Below are 16,744 nucleotides of genomic sequence, written 5' to 3' on the forward strand. Positions count from 1 at the left end.
GACGCTTTTTCAGAAGTCTATCTGCTTGTTCAGGGATTTATCTGCCATTTCTTCTCTTTCTCCTTCACTCATTTTTTTGTTCTTTCAATCTCCTTTTTCTTTCCAGCATGAAATGGCAAGGAAAAAGTGCCCCCACTTCCCCTCTGCAAGGATCTGCAACTCATTCCTCCTCTTCTATTGACATCAAGACAGATATCAAAGCTGGCATCCTTCCATCTTATGTTATGAGCACTCTTGCCCACTCAGCTTCTTTGGTGAAACACAACACCCTGCCAGGTATAAAATATAGAAATGTATTTCTATATTTTAACATATGCTTCAGTAGAATATCTTCCCTTGCAAGTGTGAATCTTCATTTAATCTCATCTGTTGTAAATACTGACTTTCATTTAATATTTAAAGCATTTGTTCCAAAGCTTTTCATTTTGTCATTTCTAAGTGAATGCTATCAATATCCATGCAGCTGTGGTTTTCCCTCTGATAAGGAGTACAGATGTGACAGTGTCCAACACTGTGTGATGGTGTCCAACATTTTCTAAGTGTTTCTGTAGACAGCCAGACAACAGGAAGGATCAGCATCACCATTCTCCCTCTCATTATTCTTCTTGTTTTTATACGAAAATTCCCTATTTCAGTCTCACTAAATCTTGTTTACAACTTGTAAAATGTTACTTCCAGAATCAGTTCAAAAGATTATTCCTTGGACCAGCATATATTCTGTGAGTTATTTCTATCCCTGTATTACAGATGGTATGCAACTTCTTCACAGATTTCACTAACTAGAACAGATTTCTTTTCCTCTTTTCATCTATATATGGATTGTTTTCCTTGGCTTTTTATCAGTGGCCTAAACCTTGATGTTGTCTTTATGTCACCTTTCCTTCATAGCTTCCTGTTATATATTTTATCCCTTCTTAAACATCAAACCCAATCACCCTTGGTATGGACATCATTAGTTAGCCTACAGGTAGATACAACTTTCTCTCATGGCCAATGCCTCAGATTTAAAGTAGTGGGGATTGAAGGCACTGTATTATGTGGTTTGATCTTTTCCTACCTTCTGTGGGCTCACGGCAAATTTTGGCTTTTCATTTTTCTTCAGCAACTAGGACACTATCAAACTTCTCTATGGAAAAGAAGTATTGGAAGAAAACTTTAGAATTCTTCCAATTAAGATCATTCCATTATCTTATCATATCTATCATATCTATCATATATATCATATCCATTATCTCTCTTCTTGTGTTCTGAGCACATTTGGAGGGAATGCATTTGTTATACAATAAGATTATTTGAATGTGTCCTTGCTCTGTGTGGTGATTATGTCAGAAACTCATTTCTTGTCTTCCTGAAGATAAATGAATTGCAGAAAATATATACAACACCAATGGTACAGATGGCAGAGATTATGCGCTAAAAGAAAGTCAGATTTCTTCTTGTTACTTCTGAGCTGCCAAAGAGAAATGCTGTTGAAAACCTTTTAAAAATCATAGAATTGTACAATGGCCTGGGTTGAAAAGGACCACAATGATCATCTAATTTTAACCCCCTTCTATGTGCAGGGTCACCAACCAGCAGACCAGGATGCCCAGAGCCACATCCAGCCTGGCCTTGAATGCCTCCAGGGATGGGGCATCCACAACCTCCTTGGGCAGCCTGTTCCAGTGTGTCACCACCCTCTGCATGAAAAACTATTCCTCCTAATATCTAACCTAAATCTCCCCTGTTTCAGTTTAAAATCATTCCCCCTTGTCCTGTCACTATCCACCCTTGTAAACAGCCAACAATTTATCTGCCATTAAAATTTTAGATTATAAAGAGAATTATCTTAGAATAGTGACAGTAGAATAAAGAACAAATAAGTCCTCATATGAAAGTGGTAGTTCTTCTAACATTAGGAAGCCTTTTCTTCTGCGTTTAATCAGTATTTTCAGAATATATCTGACACCCTAAGGAGGTACAAAAATTTCAAAAAGATAAGTATGGCACAACAATGAATTAATATGGTTTTATATCATATGGCTATAGAATAAATGAAATTAGAAGTGTGATCTCAATAGGTGGGATTTTGAAGATAGATCCCAAGCACTGTAAGAAGACATTCTTGCTGCCCCCTGAGTTATAGTCTGGACAAATTAAAATCCTTATTTATAACAATCACTTTTCTTCATTTTGCTGAATTTTTCAATGGCTTTCGTAGAAATATTCCCCCTCCCAATATTCTTGGAACACTAAAAAATAATGTTTCAATAAGTGAGAATTTCTGTTCCCAGTCAGAAGTCAGTGGCAGAAGTGCTGTGCTTTCAAGATATATTGAAATGGAGTACAAGCACAAGACCTTTTATCAACTCTATTTAAATCCATCACTTTCGTGTTTTGTAACTTCTGGTCATAAGTCACATCACAGAAAATAGAATCAAAAGTAGGCTTCACTTATTCTCTATTAACTGTATTTCAGTAAAACCTGAGTTGCTTCAAGTCACAGTAACTGTGTGAAGCCAGTTTGAAACGGCAGATAAAAAATAGTTTCACCGTAGTCAGCTTAAATTTCTAAAGAAAAAAAGTAATTCCAGAGAGGTAAACATAGATTTGTCTTTTAAAAGATGCCCAAAGAGAACAATGTCAAACAGAAATTCTTTCTCTTCTCTTTTTTTCTCCTCTCCTTTTTTTTTTCTTTTGAGTTCCTTTGAGAACTCAGAAATGAACCTATTTTTGCTCTGGAAAACATGTTTTTAAAAAGTTGCCAGGAAACAACGTGCCTTTAATGTCAATTTCTTTTAAGCTGTGGGCATGTTCACATAAATGTATACTTAGACTGCGCTGAACTTCATGCCATCTTTGAGCTACAGCAGCAGAGGGAGGAGTGACAGAGTGGTTCATATTAAGGTCAGTTCATGTACTTTCTGAGGGCTGTAAAACTGTCAAACAGAACAAAATAACTGGACTGTTCCAGTAGTCACAGCTGCCTCTATAGGAATGTATCTGAGGAGACAAGGAACCCAGCTTTCTTGCTTCTGTCTGCTAGCTTCTCGTCGACTTGGGGCTACTGCGGGTGGGCTCGAAACTAGACAAATAAATTGTTAGACAGACATAGTGTTTATCTTCAAAAAAATGGCAAGTGAGTTGCAATGTTTTGGCCATTTTCATGAAGTGTGTGAGTTATTACAGTGTTTCACTAGAAGAAACTGGCTCCAAGACAGACAGAAGTTTAACAACACTGTCCATAATCTCATATTCCTCCCTTAATTCCTTGCTTCAGTTACTTACTCATGGGCACGTAGTGATAGGAAACGTATTCTGACTCCAGCAGAATAATGGTGTATTTATTCAACTGTCCCCAGCACCAGTTGACTCCAAAGTTATAATCAAAGCCCAAAGCTGTGGCAAGGACTTGGGATCAAGTCCCACTGAGCCCTGCCCCTTAGATGTTTTGCAAGATGCTTGCAAATAATTTCTGACTTTAAGGTAGACAATGTAAAACCATTTCTTAGGGAGTCCAAGGCTCCAACTACCTTTCTCCAGGGCAGATGGGATAGCAATAATAGTTGTGGGGTTTTTTTTCTAGTTTATGTCCATGATACTGAATATTGATTTTGCTATTCAAAACACCATCCTTTTTACCCAACAATTTGTATGTGGGCAATACAAACAGGCTATCTATTTTGTCCTCCAATACATGGTCAGGACCACAGTAAATGCAGGTATATTAATTCCACAGAAACCAGGCATAATTAAAAAACCTTCAGATCAAAGCAGGAGCGTGAGGCATGCTAATGTATCTGGGAACATTTCAACGGAGGAATAAAGCATTATCTGTTCACTGTGTCATAAAAAGACATCTTTGGCTACCTGGTGACCTCCTGAAGATCTTATTTTACCAGTGAGATGATGCCTCTTCTGAGGCAAATGTCCCCTGGAGGCGTCTGCCACTCCATAACATAGACATATGACAAAAGACATGCTCTTTGATAAATATCAGAGCAGAGGTTTATTGACAGGTGATATAACAGGAATTCAGACAGGAATATGCAAGTGGACTGGGAAAAAGGTAGGAGGTAAGATAAGATGGTTGAGGCTGCAGTGAAAACCCTGCTCTCCTGCTTGCTGTGCTGCACCCAGGCTTCTATTCAGATCTCAGGGAGTCCCTGGCCAATTTCTGTGGGTGGCCCGTGATACCTTCTTCTTCCTGGATAATGTCTTCCCTCTCTTCCTGCCTCTTGCAGTCTTCCAAAGTGTCCTGCAAGTGACAACCTAGACCTGAAGCTGATTCCCCTGGTATGTCCTTCTACTTCCTGCATGCCTCAAAAAGAAAATATAATATTTCAGTTTCTTATTTCTCTGTGTTTGGGGACCTAGTGCATATTTATATATCTTTGGACGTTCAAAGCTTTCCATATACTATGTGCTACGAAAAGTGTTTAGCACACTTTCATGTTAAAGGCCTTTGTCATTGTCCAGAGTTTTCTCACAGAGCACCCTGAAAGCTTTCTGAATGCAGACATCAGACATGTCCATATCCCTGGGGAGGGGCTGCCTTCCCTTACCCATCTCTGGTACTTACAGGGATTTCCAGCCTCAGAAGAAAAGGATCAGGAAAGATGTGCTTGCAAAGAGGAAGTGTATATTTCACTTAGTGAAGCTGTGAGCAAAAGAAACCCATTGCAAGTTTACCCAGACTGCGCTGTTCCCAGATGGTACACATTTATTATTACACCCCACATATCTTCCAAAGACAGAAATGCACCAATAAACAAATGTATTAAATAGGATTGTTCAGAGGAAGAAAATTTGAAAAACATTTTTCATTTGTATGAGATGCTAAAGGTAAACAATGAGAAAACTCTGAGAAAAATGCGACTACAGTGTTTTACAGCATGTACTGTGATAAACTTCAGAATTAAAAAAAATAATAATTAAAAATGTACAAGTCTTAAAAGATGTAAACAGCACTGTCCAGAAATAAAAATATTGGAAGAAGTTTGGTTTTAAAGCATCTGTTTTTATGTGCAGCTCGTGACTGAGCTGCTTTGACACAAATTTATGTTATCTTTGTCAAAACAGTATGTTTACAATTTGAGCACGTGTACCAAGAAATTTGTTCAGCTATAAAAGTGAATTTGTGAGAGAACAGTCTCATTGCAAATGGATGCATCCTTGGTGGCTTCAAAGAACCTGTATCTTCTTGTAAGAGAAGCTAGATTGCCTTGGTAGGTCTGATTCTTATTTATATGAGATTTTATATTATTCTTACCCACCCTGTCAACATTCAGAGGCTGGAAGTAGAAATGAGTTATTTTCATATCCATTTGAAGACCCATTCACAGTCTTTTCTTGTTGTTGCTAAAGGACTGTGTGGATAAAACCCACTCCACCTTTTAATCTCTTCCCCTAACTTTTGCTGAAGCAGTTTCTGAGGGTTATGTCCTGCTGTACAAGGGGCTATGGAGGTGAGAGGTTGGAACAGAGGAGATATTTTGAAAGATCTCCTTGCAAAGGATGTTGAAACTTCAATTTTTGGTCTTAATTCAGCACACGACTGAATGTCATCAGAAATCTACATAGAAAATGGATTTTGGTTTTCAGTTGGAAACAGAAAGGATAGATACATTTTTCATTCCAGCCAAATAGATGAAGAGCAAGCCATTCAAAAGTGAAGGCCCTCACAAAACAATATCAAATTCAACCTTATCTCTAAATGCATCAACTTTATACACACAGCAGAAAAGAGTCTTTGCTAAAGTCATAGTGCTCAGCAGTATGTGCTCACACTTATCTCCCATAGGCCATTCCCTACCATAAAAATTACAGTATTGCAAAGATTTCCAGAAATTGAAGACTTCTGGTCAGGGGATGGCCCAATGTTGCCCTGAGTGCTATGAAGGAGAAACCCTCAACATTTGCCTGAGGCTGTGAAGCAATTTAAGAATTTGTTCCACTATCAGGTCACTGTTTTGCAGGGAAGCTCTCGCCCTCCAGAATTCTCTGCTAGAAGAGAATAATTCACAGAATCACAGAATCACAGAATCACAGAATTGTAGGGGTTGGAAGGGACCTCTAGAGATCATCGAGTCCAACCCCCCTGCCAAAGCAGGTTCCCTACACCAGGTAGCACAGGTAGGCATCCAGGCAGGTCTTGAACGTCTCCAGAGAAGGAGACTCCACCACCTCCTTGGGCAGCCTGTTCCAGTGCTCCGTCACCCTCACTGTAAAGAAGTTCTTGCGCATGTTTGTGCAGAACTTCCTATGCTCCAGTTTCTGGCCGTTTCCCCTTGTCCTGTCTCCACTCACCACTGAAAAGAGTCCGGCCTCGCCATTCTGCCCCCCACCCCTTAGATATTTATAGACCTGGATCAGGTCCCCTCTCAGTCTCCTTTTCTCAAGGCTGAACAGACCCAGTTCACTCAGCCTTTCCTCATAGGGGAGATGCTCCAGGCCCTTCACCATCTTTGTGGCCCTCCGCTGGACTCTTTCCAAGAGATCCCTGTCTTTTTTGTACTGGGCAGCCCAGAACTGGACGCAGTACTCCAGATGAGGTCTTACCAGGGCAGAGTAGAGGGGGAGGATCACCTCCTTTGACCTGCTGGCCATGCTCTTTTTAATGCACCCCAGTAAGCCATTGGCCTTTTTGGCCACAAGGGCACACTGCTGGCTCATGGCCAACCTGTCGTCCACCAGGACACCCAGGTCCCTTTCCGCAGAGCTCCCCTCCAGCAGGTCATCCCCCAACCTGTACCGCTGCATGCAATTATTCCTCCCCAGATGCAAGACTCTACACTTGCTTTTGTTGAACCTCATCCGTTTTTTTTTCTACCCAGTTCTCCAGCCTATCCAGGTCTTGCTGAATGGCAGCACAGCCTTCAGGCGTGTCAGCCAATCCTCCCAACTTCGTATCATTGGCAAACTTGCTGAGGGTGGCCATTATCCCCTCATCAAGGTCATTGATGAAGATGTTGAACAAGACCGGACCCAGCACAGACCCCTGAGGAACACCGCTAGTTACAGGCCTCCAACCGGACTCTGCACCACCAACAATGACCCTCTGCGCTCTGCCAGTCAGCCAGTTCTCAACCCACCTCACTGTCCACTCATCTATCCCACACTTCCTCAGCTTTGTTATAAGGACGTCATGGGGGACAGTATCAAATGCCTTGCTGAAATCAAGGTAGACTACATCCACTGCTCTCCCCCTATCCACCCAGCCAGAGACAACATCATAGAGGGCTACCAGGTTGGTCAAGCACGACCTCCCCCTTGTGAACCCGTGCTGACTACTCCTGATAACCTCCTCTTCTTCCAGTTGTCTGGAGATGACATCCAGTACAAGCTGTTCCATCACCTTTCCAGGGACAGAGGTGAGGCTGACTGGCCTATAATTTCCTGGGTCTTCCTTCTTGCCTTTTTTGAAGACCGGGGTGACGTTGGCTATCTTCCAGTCTTCAGGCACCTTCCCCGTCTTCCAAGACTTCTCAAAGATGACAGAAAGCGGTTCAGCAATCACCTCTGCCAGCTCCTTCAGCACCTGTGGATGAATCCCATCGGGTCCCATGGATTTCTGAACATTGATGTTGCCTAGGCGCTCCCGGACCACCTCTTCCCTGACAGAAGGGGGGTCTTCCATTCCCCAGATCCTCTCACTAATCTCCAGGGTCTCAGATTCCCGAGGGGGAGCTTTTCCACTGAAGACAGAAGCAAAGAAGGCATTCAGTATCTCCGCCTTCTCAGCATCCCCCGTTACCAGAACACCCCCGTCACTTAGCAGGGGAGCCACATTCTCCCTAGTCTTCCTTTTACTGTTAATGTACTTGAAAAAACCTTTTTTATTGTGCTTTATGCCCTTTGCCAGATTTAATTCTAGGCGGGCTTTAGCCTTCCTTGTCGCATCCCTGCAGACCCTGACAACATTCCTGTATTCTTCCCAAGTAGTCAGACCCTTTTTCCACATTTCATGGGCCGCCTTCTTTCCTTTGAGTTTGTGCACGAGCTCCTTGCTCATCCACACAGGTCTCCTGCCACCCTTTCCTGATTTCTTCCTTACAGGGATGCACCGATCCTGAGCTTGGAAGAAGAGCTGCTTAAATGCCGACCAGCTCTCACAGGCCCCCTTGCCTTCCAACACCCTAGCCCATTAATTCATTTCTCCCTTTAAATCTTACCTTTATTTTATATATATATACATGTATATAATATATATAATTTACCTCTGTGTCTCTCTGCAACATTTGAGAGACCATAAATGAATGGTAATCTAGTAGATATAAATGAAAGTGAAGTACATACCATACTTTTTATGTCTATTTTTTCCAGTTTTTTCAGAGGAAGATGATCCAATCACCTTAGCTGACAGTCAGTGACTAATGTTATAAAAGATCACAATCTACTTATACAAGAGCTTGTAGGTTATACTGTGTATCAATGCATTTTTTTGGTATTGTTGCTGAGTAGAATGGATTCCAAAAAGCTGTCAGCATAGCACCAAAAATGGGAAGGGCACAAATAGGGCCTGTTCAGGATCTACAAGTCTGACTGGGTTTTCAGTGCTTCTTGCTTCAAAATCATTTTTCCGTTTTCTGTTCTGAGAAGAAAAACATTTGGAAAAATCTGCCTCTGCTTTTCCACCTCCCACTCTGGGCTTCGGTGTAAGGGGAATACAACAGACATTTGTCAGCTCTCATTGTCTACAGCAAAGGTGATGAGGAAGCTGTTTTCCATTAGGCTTGAACTTCTCTTTCAAAAGATGTATAAACATTTTATTTGAGGTCTTTCAGTTTGCTTTACAAAGATGTAGATTGTGCTTTTCTGCAAAGTAGCGTGTCCACAGCATGCAGACAGCACGGGTACACAGTAAGCACATCAAGAAGCTGCATTTCTGAGCTTCTTTATGCACTGATGGCAAGGATCTCACAGAGCTGCAATAGCCCAGACAGCACTGCTGAAACATTGTCACAGGTGTGAGTTAAACTACCTGAATAACCTCGGACAAAGGTAGGAGCAAAAGCGATTTATTGTAGAAAGATGATGTAAAACTGATGCTTAACAAAGCCACAGGGTAAGGCTCAACTTTTTACTGACTGTATAGAAGATACAATCATGATGAACAGTTGCCAGTATAGGACCTTAATGCAGTGTGATGCAAGTAATGCATGATATTGGTCATTTACCAAGGCAAGTAAGGGGTCCTTCAACCTCAAGGAGCATGGCTGGGAGAATTACCAACTCGAAGAGAGACCACCGCTGCACATCCAGCCTCTCAGCAGCAAATGCTGAGAACAAGCTCACTCAGCTTGTCATATTCATGGGGTAAAGCGGTTGGTTCACAAATGACAAAAGATGAAAAAGGTAAGTATAAGACTTCTTGTACCCATAACTTCTTTTGCTTTTTCTATAAATTAGTCTTGGGAGAACTTCCTGCTATTTATGTATGTTTATTGTATGACTGAATTCCTGGTTTCCAAGCCCATGAATATTAAGGCATAAGATGCCACCTGTTCAAAGAACAGGTCAGAATTAAGGAAATTCATGATCAGTGTCTAGGTTTTTACTATCTCTAGGTCCTGAACACAATTATCACTAATTTGGTCAAGAGTAGAGCACATCCATCACGAACATGCATATAAGATGCGTACACAGACAGATAGATAACATGCATGTGTGTATATGTAAGTGCTTCTGTTTGCACATAACATATATATAAAAAAATGTCACACTCTCCAAAAATTCTTTGTTGAATGCAGATAGAAAAAAACATGACTTTTCTTTGAAATTTAGGTACTGATCTATTAAAGTTCAAAATATAAAAGGAGTACTTTATGTTAATTGGAGGGGAAGAAGCTGAAGTCTCATTTTTATTCACTGTTTTCTGTTTGAAAATTGCAATTTGTACATTACAATAATGTTTATTACAAGAATGTTTCTGAAAATCTCAAACATTTTGAGGATCGATTCCTGCATGCTATTCAACCAGCAATGCAGCCCAACACAAGAAGGTCACATGAAGGCTTTACTTCTCCTATGGTTTGCAGACTCTGGTATAAGTACAAAGCAGAGAGTTCTTTGTCATTTCTCAGCTTTCTCAGGATAACCTCTAGGTCTAAAACAAGAAAGATGCGAGTGGGCATGAAGAATTAAGTTGCTCCTTCTTATAGTCTTCTAGTGAAGTGGAAATAGTCCTCTCAAATGGTAGTCCTTCTCTGAGAGGAATGATCTGACAGTGTATTGAGGTAGTCTTGAGAAATTTCCCTCTGATATATTTTCCAGCTAAAAGAGATGTTAAGGAACCCACCAAACTTAACTGAAGCTCACACTTCTCTGTTTAAAAAAAAAAAAGGGGGGTGGAGATTTGCTTATTATTTGGGGTTTTGTGGTCATTTGATGTCAAATTCTACAGTACCTTCTTGGACTTGGGTATCAATTAGTTCTCTCAGCCAGAGCTCCCACTGAAGTCAACAAGAATTTTGATGAAAATGGGGTCTCGATAAACATTGCCAAATAATTTAGATGTGATCTATGTCTCATGGGAAAAGATGGTAGAGTGTTCTTCTAACAACTGCAAAATAGATGTGTTATGTTTAAACACAATTCCAGGAAAGATTGAGTAACATTTGTAAATCCACTGTCAATAATAACTTCTTAGTAATAAAAAGTGTTTCAGATATTACACTTATGTTTTGACTTTATGAGACAGAAAACATGTCAGTTTATAAACCAATTCACACATTTTCTGTTTCTTGCAGTGATGTTGCAGTATTTAAATGAGTCCATTTTTGCTTTCCCAGTCTGTAGAGATCATCTTCACTACACTGCGCCTGTTCTAGACAACTTTTTTGCAGGAAACAACTTTTTTTGAAGTGTTTTTCCTTGTTCACTGAATTATTTTCATGTACAAATGATAAAAAAATATGTTTACAATTTATGCCTAGAATTAAGCAAGTGTGGAAGTGGTTTAAATTGCTAAGATGTATATCAAAGTTTTGTCTGTTTCTAAATTCTTCTGAAAAGCTGCTTGAATTTTGAGATGAATGAGATAATTTGAGTCACCAATGGCAGATGACCACAAATCGAAAATCTCCTGAAGAACACTGAAACATCAAGAGGCCACAGAAGACCTAAACTGCACATTTTAGAAAGCATCAGTCACAAAGCTCTTCCTTGCACACTGTGATAAACTTTACATCAAAAGATGACAACCTTATTTTGTAGAAAACAGAAGGGAGGAACAAGTGGATGTTTAATATCCTATGCTCATGTCATGACAGAAAAATTGTTCAGTGAAATCCCCTCTGCTATGTGACTACAAAAATTGAATATTTCCCTATAATAGAGAAAGAAGGCTAAAAAATACTCTATCGAGAGTTTCATCCACTTTTTCACTGGAAAAATTTCCATCTGATCCCCACTCAAGTCAATGAACAACTTAAGCCGAAATGCATAAACAAGATTCAAGAATCAGTATCAGAAGAAATGCTGGCAGGATCATCAGTGCATTTTACTACACCTGTGAAGCTGTGATTTTCCCCTGTATTTTAAAGCAAAATTATAGTTTAAACATGAAATTATATATCTGTGGGATCTAAAAACCTGGATTTTCAACTATTGGCACAACTCATGACCATTAACTGTCTCCTTTCAAACCCTTTTTGAACACTGGTTTTGAGGAACAGGCTGGCGTTATATTTCCATTTTCTTTGGGTAACACTTGAGTCAGTTATAAATTAACCTGACATTCCAACATTTCCAGAAAACATTTCATGACAATATACAAATGAGAAATACTCAAGAATCTTGATTTTCATAGGGGCACTTTCAGGGACTAATCATGATATTTCTTCCAATCCACTTTATTTAATTACCACTTCCTATTGGCCTCTCCACTGGAAAGCAGTGTCTTATTAGATCCTAACATCTGATACTCTTTCCCTTTAGAGTAAATGAGTGTTTGGCCACAAGCCCTCTGATGCATTATTATTTCTTCTTCTTTTTGTCTTTTTCCCAGCCACATGAGCACCAGTATAATTAGGAATGTCACCTGAGGTAATTTCCCTAATTTCTTCCTTCTCTGGTACAAAGTTGAAAATAATATTTCATATCAAATAGTCACATTTAATAGAAAAGCCTGTTACCACAGCAGTACTAGCTGATAATTTGCTAGTGTGTTTCTGTTCATGGTTGGGGTGACCTTAGTGACCATGAAGGAATTGTAAAAAATAACCATACAAGTCATGTTAAACAGAAATAAACTACAGGGAAAAAGAGGAGTAGATTTCTTCCCTATTTTTTTTACTATTTTTAGCATGTTTCCACATTAACTTGAAGACATAGTAGAAATGGTTTTGGCAATATCTTATGGCAGTTAGTTTAGTTTTTCCCAGAATAGTACAATGACTGATGCATGTTTGGTCTTCATTGAAGTCAGTTGAATTATCTGTCTGCAGACACTGAGGGGTGCAGTGGATAGTTTGATTTCACAGCTGTTTAGTTTGAGCAGTGAATATTAATTAATAAATACTAATATTAATTAGGGGTGGATGTTACTAACAAGTGAAAAGATGCATTACTCATTAACAGTCAAAAATAAAATAAGCTTTTCAATAAATATATCCCCAAGGAGGGCTGCTCCAAAAGTAGTGCCTCCTATATTGTTATGTTGTCTCTCAATATCAGTGGTATGGCAGTAAAGGTTGAACCTTCCCACCAATACTCCATAATGTTTTGTTGCCATGTAACAGATCATAGAATCGTAGAATCACAGAATCACAAGGTTGGAAACAACTTACAAGATCATCTAGTTCAACCATCTTCTCATTACCACTGCTACTATAAGCACTAAACCATATCTCGCAGCTTCTCATCCAGACTCCTTTTGAACACTGCCAGGGATGGTGACTCCACCACCTCCCTGGGCAGCCATTCCAATGCCTGACCACTCTGAGAGAAAAAGTTTTTCCTCATGTCTAACCTAAACTTCCTCTGGTACAACTTGTGGCCATTTCCCCAGGTCCTGTTCGTTGCCTGGGAGAAGGGGCCAGAACCCTCCTCACTCCAATCTCCCTTCAGGAAGTTGTAGAGTGCAATGAGGTCTCCCCTGAGCCTCCTCTTCTCCAGACTAAACAATCCCAGCTCCCTCAGCCGCTCCTCATAAGACTTGTGCTCCAGACCCCTCACCAGTTTCATTGCCCTTCTCTGGACACGTTCCAGGGCCTAGATGTCTTTCCTGTAGTGAGGGGACCAAAACTGATCACAGTACTCGAGGTGCGGCCTCACCAGTGCTGAGTAGAGGGGGATGATCACCTCCCTGTTCCTGCTGGCCACACTAATGGCAGTGGAGGGGCAGTCTGACATAATGGCATTTCACATGGACATGCAAATGAAGCAAAGATGTTACTGAATTCTTTTGTGTGTGTCATGGTTCTATGTTTTTTGTTTGTTTGTTTTTATTTTGGGTTTCAGTATTCCACATCAAAACATCATGTAGTGTACGGGGCATTGAAGTGTCACTGCCCCAATCCCAGCTACCTATCCCTGTACATTACAGAAGTCACGGGATCTGGCCCTTCCGGGTGGGGGGAGCTCTCTGGCTGCCTTGCAGTGGGTGCTGGAGGGTGCTTTCCTAGCCGTTCCAAGCTTTTCAGGTTTGAATCGGTCCCGGGAACTCTCTCTCTCTCATCTTGTCTGATTTATTAATCTCAATTTCAATTAAATTGTATCTATTGTGTTATCTTGTATTCCGATATTATAGTAAAATAAGTTTTCCTCCATAGATTGTTGCCGCTGTTCTTTTCCTCCCTTCCTTCCTTCCCATTTTTTGTGGGACTGGGGTGGGGGGGGGAGGGCAGAGGCCTGTCGCCCCTGTCACGGACATAGATTGATCTGGTCAAATCCGTGACAGATTTTTGGCGCCCAACGTGGGGCACGACTGCTTTTTAACTTTTAGAACGAATCTCTTTTTCTCTCTGCTCTTAGAGAGCTTCGTTAGGGAGCATTATCAGTAGTTCAGGTTTCTGTGCTGGAAAACCTGACCTTGAAAGATTAGGCGTACTGCCAGTGTTCTGGGATATTTGTAAACTTTGAGCACTACTTAGTCTGAGTAGTGCCTTTTTTCCTTTTTTTTTCCCCTCCTCTTGTTAGCTTCAATTCATTAACCCTTTTTTAGCAAGCACCAGCGATGAACCCACTCGTTATCGTGGGGGTGCTGGGTAAAGGATTTAAAGCAATGGTGTTAGTCACAACCTACTGGCCAATAATCCATCTCACACTTGTGTGTTTTGGAATTGCATCCGTATATAACTATCTAAGGGCACTGATGGAGACACCTATGTTTTACCTATTTGCAATGTGGTATGATTTGAACTTTGACATCTACATCCCAGAAGGAATGGCTAATTTCTCAAACAACTACATCCCAGAAGGAATGGCTAATTTCACAAACAACTACATCCCAAATGGAATAGCTAATTTTACAAACAACACGATGTTCAGACCAGTCTCCGGGTTTTCGTCTCGGTTTGTCAAACGTTTTTTGAATCCTGAATTAATAGTCATGTTGTTGTTCGCGTCATCAATTCTCCTGAATGTATTCCAATTCATTTGTAATAAGGGGAAGGAGTCTTCTCCAAAACTAGAGAATGATGACTGGCAGGGGATATGGAGAGGTTTAGGAAAGGTTTTAGAAGCATGGGGACCCGCAGTGTCATGGGATTTTACTCTTGAACACCTGTGGGATCCTGAGAAACTAAGCCAGTATTTGAATCAGGGACTATGCGGCTTACATAAATCTAAGGAGGTACAACTTATTTGGGGTTTGGCTTGTGCTTACCGTGCCCTATATAATACCATTCTGGAGAGAGAGAGTTTCCGAGCTGAGGTTCAAGCCAAAGGGGAAAATCCCCAAGTCAAATCTAATCAATCACAGGAGACACCAGTAACAATACCGGTTGCTCCTGTGGAGGGCAAGAAATGGAAACGAGTGTCTTCGCGTCTTGAACGAAAAAGAGAAGAGGAGGAGGAGGAGGAAGATCCAGGCGAGGGGCCCTCCTCAGAACCACCACCATCGCGAAAGGCAAAAGCGAAAACTAAGAGACATGCAGAAGAGAGTGATGAAGAGGAAGTCTCTATTACTACTCGCCGGCCTCTAAAGATGACTGAAATCCAAGGTTCAAGAAAGGAGTTCACATGGCGCCTGAATGAAAGTATTGTTTCCTGGTTGGTTCGCTGTTGGGACAGTGGGGCCCATAGCTTGTCTCTGGATGGTAATGAAGCTCGCCAACTAGGTGCCATTGCCAGAGATCCAGCTATTGATAGAGGAATTAGTCGATGTTCGGATGAGGCTGCCTCCCTCTGGGATCGAGTGTTAACAGCTGTGAAGGAAAAGTATCCCTTCAAAAATAGCTTGAAGATTGCAATGAAAAAACGGGATACAGTTGAAAAGGGTATCCAGTATTTGAGGGAAATAGGCGTGGTGGAAATGCTGTATGACCCTGACTTTGTTCCTAACCACCCACAACAAAACCGCGACCCTGAAAGAGTGAGGACAACGCCTGAGATATGGCAGAAAATCGTGACAACAGCGCCGGACAAATATGCCGCTACACTAACGTCAGCATGTGACAGATACCAGGAGCAACAGAGAACGCCCTTAGTTTATGAATTAATTGTTACGCTCCAAAACTACGAACAATTGCTGTCCCCAATTCATTCTGCCGTTGCTGCAATATCAAGAATGACGGAACAAGTGTCTCAACTGATTAACCGTGACAAACCTGTAGCAGTATCAGAGACACTTGATGAAGATCGGGATAATCAAATGAGTCTATCGAAGGATATGAAGGAGATGAAGGAGATGATGAAATGTATGCAAGCCCGCCTAACTAAAGACGATGAACGTTCGTTCTCACGTGCACCATCAAAGATCTCAGCTGTTAGAAGCAAACGCTCTCCGGCTCAAGTAAGGAATAATACACCGCGAGTTACCTTATGGTATTACCTACGTGACCATGGAGAAGACATGGGGAGGTGGCACGGTCAACCTACTCCTGTACTACGAGCCCGGGTGAAAGAATTACAAAGCAGATCAACCACCAGTGCAGTTGCTCCAATTACCACAGGTAATGAATAGAGGGGCCCTGCCCTCAGTCAGGGGGGGGAAAGGGATAATAGAGTATATTGGACTGTGTGGATTCGATGGCCTGGCACATCAGAACCACTGAAATATAAGGCCCTGGTGGACACTGGTGCACAGTGCACTCTGATGCCCTCGAGTCACCAAGGGACAGAATCAATCCATATTTCTGGAGTGACCGGAGGCTCTCAAGAATTGACTGTGTTGGAGGCTGAGATAAGCCTCACTGGTAAGGACTGGCAAAAACATCCTATTGTGACGGGCCCAGGGGCTCCATGTATACTAGGGATTGATTATCTCAGAAGGGGGCATTTCAAGGATCCTAAGGGGTATCGATGGGCCTTTGGAATAGCTGCTGTGGACACAGACAACATTAAGCAGCTGTCTGTCTTGCCTGGCCTGTCAGAAGATCCATCTATTGTGGGGCTGCTGCGAGTAAAAGAGCAACACGTACCGATAGCTACAAAAACGGTGCACAGGCGTCAGTACCGCACCAACAGGGATTCTTTGCTCCCCATTCATAAATTAATTCGTCAACTAGAGAGCCAGGGAGTGATCAGCAAAACTCACTCACCTTTTAACAGCCCCATATGGCCAGTGCGTAAAGCCAGTGGAGAATGGAGGCTGACGGTG

This window comes from Lagopus muta, chromosome 3, assembly GCF_023343835.1.
Source record: "Lagopus muta isolate bLagMut1 chromosome 3, bLagMut1 primary, whole genome shotgun sequence".
In the NCBI taxonomy this organism is placed as follows: domain Eukaryota; kingdom Metazoa; phylum Chordata; class Aves; order Galliformes; family Phasianidae; genus Lagopus; species Lagopus muta.